Source organism: Oncorhynchus keta, chromosome 19 (assembly GCF_023373465.1).
Source record: "Oncorhynchus keta strain PuntledgeMale-10-30-2019 chromosome 19, Oket_V2, whole genome shotgun sequence".
Taxonomy (NCBI): Eukaryota; Metazoa; Chordata; class Actinopteri; order Salmoniformes; family Salmonidae; genus Oncorhynchus; species Oncorhynchus keta.
In genome coordinates this window covers 35736954-35751110 of record NC_068439.1, presented here as the reverse complement: position 1 = coordinate 35751110, position 14157 = coordinate 35736954, and the positions used below count along the sequence as shown (strand labels likewise).

The 14157-nt window shown below is 40.9% G+C and overlaps 1 protein-coding gene across 3 annotated transcripts in view; it reads right to left on the bottom strand.

The window, feature by feature from the left end:
* LOC118398145 (semaphorin-6D-like) overlaps positions 1–14157 on the bottom strand; it is a 139250-nt gene that overhangs the window by 107923 nt on the left and 17170 nt on the right. For all 3 annotated transcript variants that reach the window (XM_035793206.2, XM_035793208.2, XM_035793207.2), the window contains one exon: positions 5330–5492. The gene's annotated coding sequence lies outside the window, so the exon portion shown is untranslated. The remainder of the gene's footprint in view (positions 1–5329; positions 5493–14157) is intronic.

Here is a 14157-nt window from a genome sequence, read left to right as displayed (position 1 = left end):
ACAACTGGACTGAGCAGCTCAAGCTTCTATCTCCCCCTTCCTCAAGTCAAGCCCCGCCCAGGGAGCCAGACCTGTCAGCTTAACCCCCTCCTCTACCTGACTTCCACCATTAAAGACTTTTAGATCATGCCTTTAACCACCATGTGCTTTCAACAGGTTTGGAGAAAACATGGAGACAATGGGCGGTTGATGGCTTCCCCTGATAATACATATACTTTTACCAAATAGGAATGGTAGATTGATATGGAAGTATGAGAAGGCACACCGGAAACAACTTGACTACTTGTGGTTAAACCCATGCAACATTATAATAAGTATAATGTCCTCTCTGACTCCCCACCCTGTGGTTCACAATTCCCCAAAGCCCCTTTTCACACAGGTGAGAGGTCACATGACATGGTAGGAGGCTTGTTGCCATGGACCCCAGGCTCTCGCCAACATTACCTCAATTATACTTCCAACCCATCTAAACACAACAGTCATTTCTGAGAGAAACAACAGAAGGAGTCTGTGTTGCATTTCCACCACAAATACTAATTTGTGAGTGAGCTATATATTATCAACTAGTCACTCAATGGACACCCTTCAAAAGTCTAAAATAAATAACAAGGATGCACTTCATGCGCAAAAAGCCAAATGAAAGAGTTGTGGAGTGACATAAGTTGACTGACATTTGAAGAATCACAAGCAACAACACATCTCGGTTCTGTAGTGAGGTTAATGGTTTCTTCTATCGCCACTCAGTAATGGTCAAAATGGCCGTCTAACCGAGGCGTATTAGGCCTATCTACCCCTGACTGGAGTTCAAAAGGCTTAGCAGCGTTCGTCTCCGTTTCCCTGTGTGCATCAACTCACCCCAATTATGCAGCTGACGCCTCTCCCTCTGCGCCTCCCCTCTCCCACGTCTCCCCTTCTTCCCTCGACCCTGCTAAATCAGATTAGCTCACAGCGGGCAGGGCTAGCTTTTCACCCCCACATTTTTGATGGATATGACTAGTCTGAAAATATCAACAAAGCGTACCCCCCTTAACCCACCACTCCCTGTTTGTCCGTTACGAGAGCTTGGAGCTGAGCAGAAGGGGAGACGAAATTAGCGACAGGAGGTCAAAGGTCAATGGATTTGAACTGCCCCCCGCAGGGAGGATGACTTCCCCTCTCATTGAAGCCACGGCAGTTCAAGACCGACCACGGTACCGCAGGCATTGTTAGCAGATAACAGGATCTCCATTATAGTGAATGGAAAAATTGCGATCTTTGGGGTCAATCTTCGTGTACATAAATAAAAACCTGAAGACAATCATGGTACCACAAACTCGACTTCATTTGGCTTCAATGCGGCGTTGAGTCGTCACGCAGGAATGAATGGTGTCACGTGATCGATGGCTTTGTCCATCCATTTGTCTATAGAGACAGTCATAAGCTGTGATATCAGCAGCATGTTCTTAGGTATGCCTTCCCCTATAAAAATGCATCTGAAGCACAAAAGCTAGCACTATATTGACCTACAGGCCAATAGATATGGCACTTAATGCCTGCAATCTATTCAATTTCATGTATTCAATTTTATGAATAATTTTATCTGAAATGTAAAATATCAGACTATTTTGTTTTGTCCTGAGTTGTTGCTAAAATGATGTAGAGTATCTGAGGTAAACCTGAAATTCACTGAAGTGTGCAGTCATCCAAATCCCACTAGGAAAGTAATGCACATGGAGAAAGGGACATTTTGTGCTAATAACTGTAAAATAGGCAGCAGCGATTGACAGTAATGGTTCCAGACGATAATGGCTCCACAGCATAAAGCCACAATGCTTCAGCCCTTTCATCTGTGAGAGGAAATTAGGAAATGGAGCATTACCTGTGGAGCTGCTAGAAAAGAGAACATCTACAAAACGGCACAAATAATGGGTCTAAAAGACATCTAGTTAGGCAAGTTAGATTCACAGGAATCCGTTAAAAAGGATCCCTGACACTTTGGTTCCTGTGTTATTTAACCATTATCATAAAGTGTACAGCAATTAGGCCTACATTCTACAATTCGTACATTCGGAATAATCTGATTTCAACCTAAAAGGTTTGCAGTAAGGGACGTTCCATTTGATTTCAATCACTTTTTAACCGCACCCCTTTTGATTTCAATGAAAGCTTTTATAAATATTTACCGATGATAGAAAGTAACTTTTTGGACCTGAATGCCAAAACATTTAGGAGATAGAGATGCTCAAAGTTGAGCCATTTCGCACACCCTATCCTACCATGAGACATCCATGTCTTCATCATTGGAAAATATAAACAGTTGAGATTGATGTAATTTAAAAGCTTACAAACTGTCACGCCCTGACCTTAGTTATCTTTGTTTTCTTTATTATTTTGGTTAGGTCAGGCGGTAACGAGAGTGCTATATGTGTTTTCCCTGTCTAGGGTTTTTGTATGTTTATGGGGTTGCCTAGATTGGTTCTCAATCAGAGGCAGCTGTTTATCGTTGTCTCTGATTGGGGACCATATTTAGATAGACAAGAACCCACAAAATACCCAAAGAATATGGCTATGTGTAGTTGCCTGTTTCAGCACTCTTGTTATATAGCGTCACGTTTGTTGTTTTGTATAGTTTGTTTAAGTGTTCTTGCTTTCATTAAAGAAAAATGTATTCAAATCACGCTGTGCCTTGGTCTCCTCACTATGACGAACGTGACACAAACAGGGTTGTCAAACTTTTTATAATTTCTTTAAAAAAATGTGTTTTAATAAAAATTATATTTATTTTTTTACCTTCAATGTACATTTTCTTAACTCGTAAACTATTCAGCATTTTTGCATATGTTGTAGTTTAGACCTGATTTTACATCTTCTGAGGTTTTTATGTTGTGCCCACCATCAGTTCATTGTATTTTTATTTAACTAGGCAAGTCAGTTAAGAACAAATTCTTATTTACAATGATGGCCTACCCCGGACAAACCTGCACCGCCCTATGGAACTCCCAATCACGGCCGGATGTGATACAGCCTGGTTAAGAGAGAGCATGCTATTGAAAACAGGGTAGGGTGGGTGTCATGTTTTGGCTGATAAATGTACTCTCTTTCAAATGGTAGCACAAAGATGGTTTGAGGATCACACACCAGAGAATATTGACAAATGGGAACATCAGTTGTTTAAAATTATACTGTCAATCTTCCTATTAAAATCATAGGAATATTGATAATACAATAGACATTCCCATTTAAATTGACATTTGACGGTGGGTCGACCAGCAGCCATCTTTGTGGAGTAACTGAAAGTGAACAACTCAGTTAAATCAACATGTAAAAGATGTACCAGCTAAATTGCAGTGGTCTGAATGGATATGTCCATTCTATGAATTATATTTCTATGATTGCACAACACAAACACATCAGATTATGTAAAATAGTGTCTAAACTACAACATATGCGAAAATTAAAAACATTGGGGAATCCGCGTATTTAGAAAGGATAATTTTTTCCCTCACTTTCTATTTTAAAAAGTATTTGCAAGACATTATTAAATAGTTTGACAACCCTGTTAAATTATTTAAAACTTAACCGTAGGGTTGGGTGATATCATTTAACAGGGTTGTCAAACTATTTAATAATGCCTTGCAAATACTTTTTAAAATAAAAAGTGAGAAAAATAATAATAATTCCTTTCTAAATCCTTTCTAACTCCGATATATCACATTATTTAAACAAAAATGGACGGTATTTGACATTTTTTAAATAATACAAATAAAAAAGATTCTTAATGAGTAGTGTGTGACCCGAGGGTGATAAATACATTCTCAGTGATTTCAATGGGTCTTCCTTCATTCTAGATGTTTAACTTCAACCAAAAGTCATTTTTCAGTATTTTCATAAATTTCTGCACTCATTTAAAAGCATTTCCACACTGCCACATAGGTCTGCACGAGGTATTGGCAAAAAATCTAGGCCATATTTTTAACCAAATATTGTAATTGCAATTTGACTTGCGATTTACAGCAAAACAATTGGGTGAACTGTTGGAGTCATGTAGAATGATTATTCTAATTCTATAGTTAGAATTTAATAGCGGGCACAGCTCGTTTTTATTTTCTTATCAAGTTGGGCCTAAATCGCTAGCTAATAAATGTACTGAATCAGAGCAAACCTAATTAGCTATACAGCTGTTTGACATGATAAGGAATTAAAATGCCAGGGAAGAGTTGTGACAGCGTAGGAACCAAAGTGTTGATAAGTGTTTCATAGGTGACCCTATAATCTTTGGGTACATCGAATGTTCTCTCTTAGCTACTTCATGTAGCTTTCATATTCATGCTTCATGTATTCCTCTTTGATTCTGAAAATACTGTTGCACAAATGACATGCTGATCTAGGTCTACACCATCACTGGTGTTATGAAGCTGTATAGTTAATTATGTTTGCTCTGATTTAGTACATTTATTAGCTAGCCAATTAACTAGTGATTAGTATTACTAACACGATTTAGGCCCAACTTGGTAAGAAAATAAAAACCAGCTGTTTGCAGATGTAAACTAATAGTGCAATTATAGAACACAAGTGGATTTATAATAAGAAGCAAAGAGAAAACAGCATCGTTGTCATCAACATTGTTGCATGTGCTGCACTGACCATGCAGACTGAACTCTGACCACGTCCATTATGGGCAAACATATGGAAGGTTTCGTTCAAATCTAAAGGGGTAATGGTCAAAGTTATTGAAAATGAATGACCCGTAACAGATTTGAAACAGTTTAAGGTTGCAAAATAGAAATTGCTGCTTGACTTGAAGCGACCACAATCTGCACCTGAGAGGCACTTCACATGGCTAACACGGTTCACATCAGGAAAATGGCCTGACAGCAGAAAAACAAAAATGTGCAAAAAAATTTGATTCGAAATCCGATGCCCTAGATAAGGGTCCCTTGCTTAAACAACAAATGTTGCTGGACGTGTTCCAATGCTCTTACTCAAAACAGGTCAGAGCCTTTCCCATGGGATCCTCGTTGCGCCCTGAGGCAACCTCAGAGATGCAGCACAAGTTCAACCCAATTACAGGAGAAAAGAGGCTTGTTGAGACAAGCATTTTTATCAAAACACAAGTTATTGGGTGGCCGCATCAAACAAATAGGCCAGCTTCGTACTTGGACCGATTAATCTGGCTGCCACAGGGCACATTTGTACAAAGAAACCCCAAAGAGGACTCTAAAAGTACAGTAAGCCTCAAGTCTCCACTAGTAGGTCTATGTTTTCAGTGTCTCCTCGGATTTACTTCACTATGTCACATTAGCATTCTCGCTGTCATTCTCTATTCCTTCAAGGACAAAGAATTACTTACCTCAGCTTCTGAATCGTCCAACAACGGCAGTGGGATTCGATGAGCCAATCGGTACAGAGTGAACATCCAGTAGGAATCCCAAATCAGAGGACAGAACAGGATTCTGAAGGGTTCTGAATTTAAGACGTATGGGCTGAATTCTTCCTCCCAACTGACTGACTACCTGTGAGGAACAAAAGTAAAGAAAACAGAGCGAGCATTAGAGAGTGCTTGAGCATGCCAAGAGGCGGCACCTCCACATTTATCCTTATCCTAACCCATTAATTTTTTTATTTTTTTATTTCACCAGGTAGGCTGGTTGAGAACAAGTTCTCATTTGCAACTGCGACCTGGCCAAGATAAAGCATAGCAATTCGACACATACAACAACACAGAGTTACACATGGAATAAACAAAACATAGTCAATAATACAGTAGAACAAAAGAAAACAAAAAGTCTATATACAGTGAGTGCAAATGAGGTAAAAAAAGGGGGGAGTTAAGGCAATAAATAGGCCATGGTGGCGAAGTAATTACAATATAGCAATTAAACACTGGAATGGTAGATGTGCAGAAGATGCTCCTTTGGGGTGCAAAGGAGCCAGATAAATAAATGCTGTATGGGGATGAGGTAGGTAGATCACCCATCTGTAAACAGCCCATCTATGTACAGTTGCAGTGATCTGTGAGCTGCTCTGACAGCTGGTGCTTAAAACTAGTGAGGGATATATGAGTCTCTAGCTTCAGAGATTTTTGCAGTTCGTTCCAGTCATTGGCAGCAGAGAACTGGAAGGAAAGACGACCAAAGGAGGAATTGGCTTTGGGGGTGACCAGTGAGTTATAACTGCTGGAGTGAGTGCTACAAGTGGGTGCTGCCATGGTGATCAGTGAGCTGAGATAAGGCGGGGCTTTACCTAGCAGAGACTTGTAGATAACCTGTAGCCAGTGGGTTTGGCGACGAGTATGAAGCGAGGGCCAACCAACGAGAGCGTACAGGTCGCAATGGTGGGTAGTGTATGGGGCTTTGGTGACAAAACGGATGGCACTGTGATAGACTGCATCCAGTTTGTTGAGTAGCATGTTGGAGGCTATTTCATAGATGACATCACTGAAGTCGAGCATCGGTAGAATGGTCAGTTTTACGAGGGTATGTTTGGCAGCATGAGTGAAGGATGCTTTGTTGCGATATAGGAAGCCAATTCTAGATGTAATTTTGGATTGGAGATGCTTAATGTGAGTCTGGAAGGAGAGTTTACAGTCTAACCGGACACCTAGGTATTTGTAGTTGTCCACGTATTCTAAGTCAGAACCGTCCAGAGTAGTGATGCTGGACAGCGAGCAGGTGCGGGCAGTGATTGGTTGAAAAGCATGCATTTAGTTTTACTTGCGTTTAAGAGCAGTTGGAGTCCACGGAAGGAGAGTTGTATGGCATCGAAGCTCGTCTGAAGGTTAGTTAACACAGTGTCCAAAGAAGGACCAAAAGTATACAGAATGGTGTCATCTGCATAGAGGTGTACCAGAGAATCACCAGCAGCAAGAGCAATATCATTGATGTATACAGAGAAGAGAGTCGGCCCGAGGATTGAACCCTGTGGCACCCCCATAGAGACTGCCAGAGGTCCGGAGAACAGGCCCTCCGATTTGACACACTGAACTCTATCAGAGAAGTAGTTGAGAGGTTTTCAGTAGCCCTGTAGCGGAGTCAGATTCCTCCAAGGTTGTTTATATACCAGCCCAGCAGCGGTCACTTTTACCATCGTCCTACTAAAAAGCCAGACGCCTTTAGGAACCATAGTCCAGGTAAACACTGGACTCAGAAGTGGGAAATTCTGCCCCTGAATGGACTCCCTGTCTTGTTTTTATTCTGTCAGTTCGGCCCTTCATGGATTGCATTAGGTCATTAGTGATGTGCGGGTTGACTCATAACCTATAATCCCTGTGGCGGACGTATCTGTGTGGCGGATGGGTTTAGGGTCATTAAATATTGTGTTGCTGAATGGCAGAAAGGGTGGCTGGCGGGTGGGTTAAAGAAAGAGAAACAATACCTTTAAAAAAATCCATCAATGTATAATTCTTGTGTAATTTATATAGGCTACATTAAGATTTTTCTTCCAATATTTAGGCGATCTGGTATTAGCACATAAACCGAAAAATGTAGGGCTTAACTCTACGTGCACCAAATAGCCTACACAGCGAATCGTGTGTGATGTGTGATGATTGTGAGGCGCAATACAAATTTGACAGTCACAAGATGAGACTTCAAATACAATAGGCCTATGACACGTCATGGGAATTGTAGCCTACTATTTAGATGGGTTCAATGGAAACTGAAATCTGGGCACTGACTGTAGGTTTATAACCTCTCACATAGCTTTAATATGAATTCCTACAGAATTAAGCATTTCTTGCAGTAAAATTATACACCAAATGTAGGTAAAACTTGGACAAGAACAGGACTGGAGGAATATGATTTCTTTCTTTCTGCATCTTGAGAGAATGCAATGCTCAAAGGTGCTGTCTTTATCATAAAAGCTGACAGTATTTCAACCACATAAAATATGCATCGAAGCCGAACTGAAATCTTATCAGAAATGCCTTGGGTTGTTTTCGCAGCTTTCTTTTCCTTTACAACCGGTCAACCTGGTTGCCCAGCAAATCTTTCCTGTTTTTTAATTGTATTTTCTCCCCAGTCCCTAAACGTGTTTGCTCCGTGTAAGATGACAGAAAACTTTACCGATGTCAACTACTATAGATGGAAGCATTCAATCGATCTATTACATTATTCTGTTAAAAAAAAAGTATTTTAGGGAAACATAATGATAAAAGAGAAGCTACATATATTTAATTATCAACAGGTTGACTAACAAATATAACAAATAACCAATACTTCAGAAATTATAATCAGAAACATATCTAAATCAGGCAACAACAAAAAATGCACACCGTCCAAAGAATTCTGCAGTCTTTGACTATAGCCTATAGCGCATTTTCTATATTTGTAGGTTGGGTACGGGCCTCAGATTTCCACTTTATCACATACAGTCAGGAGTTTGTGGATGGGTTATTAGCAATTGCGGGCGGGTGCGGATGCACAAACAGCTGACCCGCAGACCACTAGTTCCTATATTGAGAGTAGCCCCCCCAGGAGTACAGCTACATATCAGCCAAAAAGGCAGAACGTCTTCATGTTCTGAAGAGAATGAGGGGGAATTGGGGCAATCGGCAGGTCAGTGTGTCTTTTGGATCAGATACATTTGTGCTGGAATCCAACCGACTATGTCTTTCCAAAGTGAACCAGATCTGTTTTATACAGCATGGGCCGCTTTTCCTGGCTGAACCGTCGCTAGTTAACAATACACAGAAAAACAGAGGCCTATTCCATGCGCAGCCCGGGCCAAGTGGAATGCAACTGACTGCCATCTGGTGTCAGGGGGGCAGGGCCGCCCACGATTGACGTTTCCAGAGGGTCTATCAAATGTGCCGTGGCGCTTGCCGTCGCCCTGCCAAAAACACGCTGCATCCCCCGTCGACTTCCTGATTGTGTTTAGCACAGGCTTTCAGCACAGCTGCTTGGGGAGTTTTTTTTCCTCTCCCTTGAACGCAGCTCAACACAACACACTTACTGAGCGCAAGGGGAAATCATTCTCTGAGCAGGGCACCCCAGCCAGACTCGGATATCAGGCGGTTGGCCCCAACCCACGGTGGTTAAGCGTTGAAGCCAGCCAATATGTCATGGTCTCTTCCTACATAGAGGAAATGTTGGAAAAGGGCATTCTGAACACTGATAGTGTCATCATTGTTCAGGGTGGTGCCATGCTTCAGATAAGTGCCACTAGTAGGGGGTCTATACGTCAGGCCTTTGAAGATGAGCCCATTGGTTGGTATGCAATCTAAAATGGAAAGCTGCTGGGAAGTTGTGGAGGCCAAAATACATCCTCTGCAATCAGAAAACACCACAGCCGGAATAACTAAAGTGGTAGAGTACAGAGAGAGAAATTGTACTGAGAAGGGTACGGGCAGCTGAGCGTGTTCTCCCTGAACAGTAGAGCTTGGCAACCTGTGCCCCAAGACACAAACCAGAGCCTTTGAGCTCAGCTGAGATTTATCAAAACCATGCCCGTGTGTTCTGTGCTAACAGTTGAACTAACCTCAAACTCAACTCTCCCTCAGTTTTAGAGGTTAAGGGGAGACACAGCAAACCGTTAGCAGGAGAAATTAGCTATTGTCATGACTTTAGGAAACCTACTTCCACTACCCCAAAATCCTTGTTTTTCCCCTTAAATCTGTTCCTAGGTCAATTTAAACCCTTTTCCAAAGAAACAATTTCTCCTGTCATGGCTTGTTACCTTGTCAATAGGGGGTTTCTTGTTTCTCGCCTAAAGTAGCTAGCCCATCAACAAAGGATCTGTCATTGGGAATTAGCCTGGGGCAGGACGTTTCTAGTTTAACTGAATCCGGCCCTTGTTCTGGGTCCTAAGTGTGCCCATTGTGGTTCAGATCACCACAGAAAACCAAAAATGTGATTAAATCTCAAAACCCGATCACTCCTCCCTCGCTATAAGACCAAAGCATGTTTTGCTGTGGGCAGACTGGGCAGGAGGTCAGCCAAGCAGGTCGAGGGTTGAAGAACATTTCAGATCTGTGTTGTGACCGAATTGCCTACTCATAACACTCTAGGATTAGTCAGATGTTTGCCAAAAAAGCATGTTCAACAATGGGTGGGATTACAGTCTAAAATAACAGAACAGTGAAGAATCATTTCAAGATTTCTGTGGACCAGGTTTGAAAGTCTTTGACAAACCTTTTTAATGAAATACTTGAAGATTCTGATTACAAAGCCAAATATAAAATGACTAATTATTTCATGAACATTAAAATAAACCTGGAACTGGTTGAGAGAATGCCAAGAGCGTGCAAAGCCGTCATCAAGGCAAAGGGTGCCTACTTTAAAGTATCTCAAATATAAAATATATTGATATGTTTCACACTTTTTTGGTTACCACATGATTCCACATATGTTATTTCATAGTTTTGATGTCTTCACTATTATTCTACAATGTAGAATAATAGTACAAATAATGAGAAACTCTGGAATGAGTAGGTGTGTCCAAACGTTTGACTGGTACTGTATATATTTATTCATGTATTATTATAGCTTCTATTCATCAAATTGTTATGTATACCACTTCGCTTTGGCAACATTGACCTTGTCAGTCATATATAAAGCATATTGAATTAGAATTTAAGCGAGAACTAGAGAGAAAAGAGAGAGAGATGCAATTGCTTTGACCATGCTTAACCGAAGGCCTGAAGTGCTTCAGGGCAAAGCAGCTTGTTTTCGACAGACACTTCTTACCCCTTCCCAAAGAATTGTGAGATAATGAACAGCATAGCCCTGCTTCATGTGAACAATCCACCTCTCTCACCACCAGTCCAATCTACTACCTGACTAGAGATATCGAGAGGCTCTTCAGATTTTCAACATGCCAACCCCCCTGGCCTAGACAAGAGTTGACCTAGGTATGCCCTAAGATAGTGTGTGCGAGAGAGAGGGAGCGAGAGAAGCAGAAAGAGAGCGGTAGAAAAGGAGCGAGCGAGAGAGACGTCAGGGCAAATCAGTAGCTGGTCCAACGATACACCCACACAGTTGACTTATGGGCCTGACAGAGCCTCCAGACAGAAATGGGACCCATAGGAACTAGTGTTGTCACGATACCAGAATTTTGACTAACACCGATACCAGGTTTAGTATCACGATGTTTTATACCATCACGATACAACAATGAAAAAAATTAGGCATATTAGCCAAAGTCACAGAATGGCATTTGATCATCATATATCATATATATGCCATTTAGCAGACGCTTTTATCCAAAGCGACTTACAGTCATCCAGACAGATAAACACAGCTACTGCTCTGTTCAATCGTTGGGCATCTTTTAAGTTCAATATCATTCGATTTGAACGTTTCTATGCCACATTCTTTTTGACAGCTATGCATTAATGAATCAATTACACAATCATTCAATACATATGACTTTTTACGAATCCAATTTCAAAACTACAATGGTAATAATTGATTTTGTATAGTACATCTCTATTGATAAACTGGGTAAATAAAGATGTAGTCTAGGTCTATTCACAATCCAGGTGAATGCATATTATTTCAACAGGAGTGTGTGCATGCATTGTCTTGAGTTTGTTTTAGCTAAGAAGCAGAAGACAAACAATCCCTTCCATTTAAGATGTATTTTATTGTTAACTAGGCTTGGGCGGTATATTGTATATACCGTATACCGGGGTATTTGGAAAAAGCCACAAGATGGTTTTTCAATACCGCCAATAATATTTGAAGTTTAATTTTTTATTTTTTTTACAATACATGTAGGTACTTTAAGTAAATACCTGCTGTCAAGATGAAGAACACTGCGTTCCTCATTTCATGTCATTTCATGTCACATTATTATGAATCTTACCATAGTCCCCAGTCACGTGTCACATGGGACTATGAGAGAAGGGAGCCTTGTGAGTCACTCACTGTTGTGCAGCATGTGCTTGGCGATGAAATTAAAGTATGGAATTCACAGCTAGATATTTATAACGATTAAATTAACTGTTTAAGATGTTAAATGCTGTGCATGGCGGGCAGGTAGCCTAGCAAGCCAGTTACTGAAAGGTTGCTGGAACGAATCCCAGAGCCGACCAGGTGAAAAATCTAACGATGTGCCCTTGAGCAAGGCACTTATATCCAGAGCGACTTACAAGAGCAATCATAGTTAAGAGAATCTTCTAAAATATAAATGTAAACATTTGGTTTGGTTTCCTAATTTAGTAGCTAGTTAGCTATCTAGCTAAGTGGCTAGCTTCTTCAAAAATCATGCTTTCACTTGGTAACAGAAGGGAATCCCCTCCAGGATCAAGAGCCTGGCTAGCTAATAATTGTTTTGACATGCAGCAAACTGGGAATAGCATTGTTGAGCTACTTGTATAGTTTAGGTCAGAAACTGTACCAAAATGTTTGCAATGCACTTTAGAGTATTGTCCATTCTGGTTCATAAGGCCAAAACAGACTAATTTCAGGCTACTTCAGAGTCAGACAAACATGAGCCCAGACCCACTCCACATGCTCTTAAGCGATCAGCCTCAATAGATGTTCAGAGTAATAGAAAAACGCAGCGGGTAACATCATATAGCGGTTTAAGGCAGTCTATCTCTGCTTACCCCGCACGGTTCCATTTCTGATACGTCTTTCCAAGAAACTAGTTCAAATAATTGAATGGTGAGGGATTGGCAGAATACCATTCCCACTAATGGTGTGTTTCGTATGATAATAGCTGCACGAGCATTACGAGAATCTGATTAGTTACTCCCACTACTCTGACATTATCATGCTAATCTAGGCCTTAAAGAAACTGGGCCTGCTGAACATTGATTTTCATACTGGCAGGGAAATGAAAGCTCTGCTAACCCAATATCTATCCCAGTGACTCGGAACAGCCGAGTATATGGAAAGAGGAAGACATTAGTGCTAACTGTTAATTAAGAACATTACTCTCCGTGAATGGAAGGATGGAGACATGATTTGGACCACCGTTTTCACTACAGCCAGGCAAAATGATTGGTTCCAGTGACACAACCTCTTTCTTAGTGGAGTGGATTTAGGCCTACTTCGACAACAATTTCTTTTTCGAAGTATATTCTGTTGCAATTCACTGAACAAAAATATAAATGCAACATACAAAAATGTCAAAGATTTTACTAAGTTTAAAGTTCATATAAGAAAATCAGTCAATTGAAATACATTTATTAGGCCCTAATCCATGGATTTCACAAAATGGGAATACAGATATCCATCTGTTGGTCACAGCTACCTTAAAAAACGTAGGGGTGTGGATCAGAAAACCAGTCAGCATCTGGTGTGACCACCATTTGCCTCATGCAGTGAGTGACATCTCCTTCGCATAGAGTTAAACAAGCTGTTGACCGTGGCCTGTGGAATGTTATCCCACTCTTTAATGGCTGTGCGAAGTTGCTGGATATTGGCAGGAACTGGAACATACTGTCTGTCGTACACGTCAATTCAGCGCATCCTAAACATGCTCAATGGGTGACATGTCTGGTGAGAATGCAGGCCATAGAAGAACTGGGACATTTTCAGCTTCCAGGAATTGTGTACTGATCCTTGCAACATGGGACCGTCAACGGGCAGGGTAGCCTAGTGGTTAGAGCGTTGGACTAGTAACCGGAAGGTTGCAAGTTCAAACCCCCAAGCTGACAAAGGTACAAATCTGTCATTCTGCCCCTGAACAGGCAGTTAACCCACTGTTCCTAGGCCGTCATTGAAAATAAGAATTTGTTCTTAACTGACTTGCCTAGTTAAATAAAGGTAAAAAAATTGACATCAGCTAACCGCTCACCCACACAATGCCCATGCTGTCTTTAACTAGGAAAGTCAGTTAAGAACAAATTCTTATTTACAATGATGGACTACCCTGGCCAAGCCCAGATGACACTGGGCCAATTGTGCGACACCCTATGGGACTCCCAAAGATAGGATCAACACTTTACATGTTGCGTTTATATTTTTATATTTTCCATCAAGACCTTTTTACTTAATTTTTTTACGTTTTGACGTAAACAAATTAAACGTGACAATGACCGATGTGGCTAAACCCCACATTGTAACTCCCATACCTACCTTGACACTTCAAAGGGCAGTCACCTAACGAGTAAAGTCGTTACTTTTATCTCTCATTCTTATCAGTATTTTATAAACTGCATTGTTGATTAGGGGCTCATAAGTAAACATTTCACTGTAAGGTCTACTACACCAGTTGTATTCGGCGCAT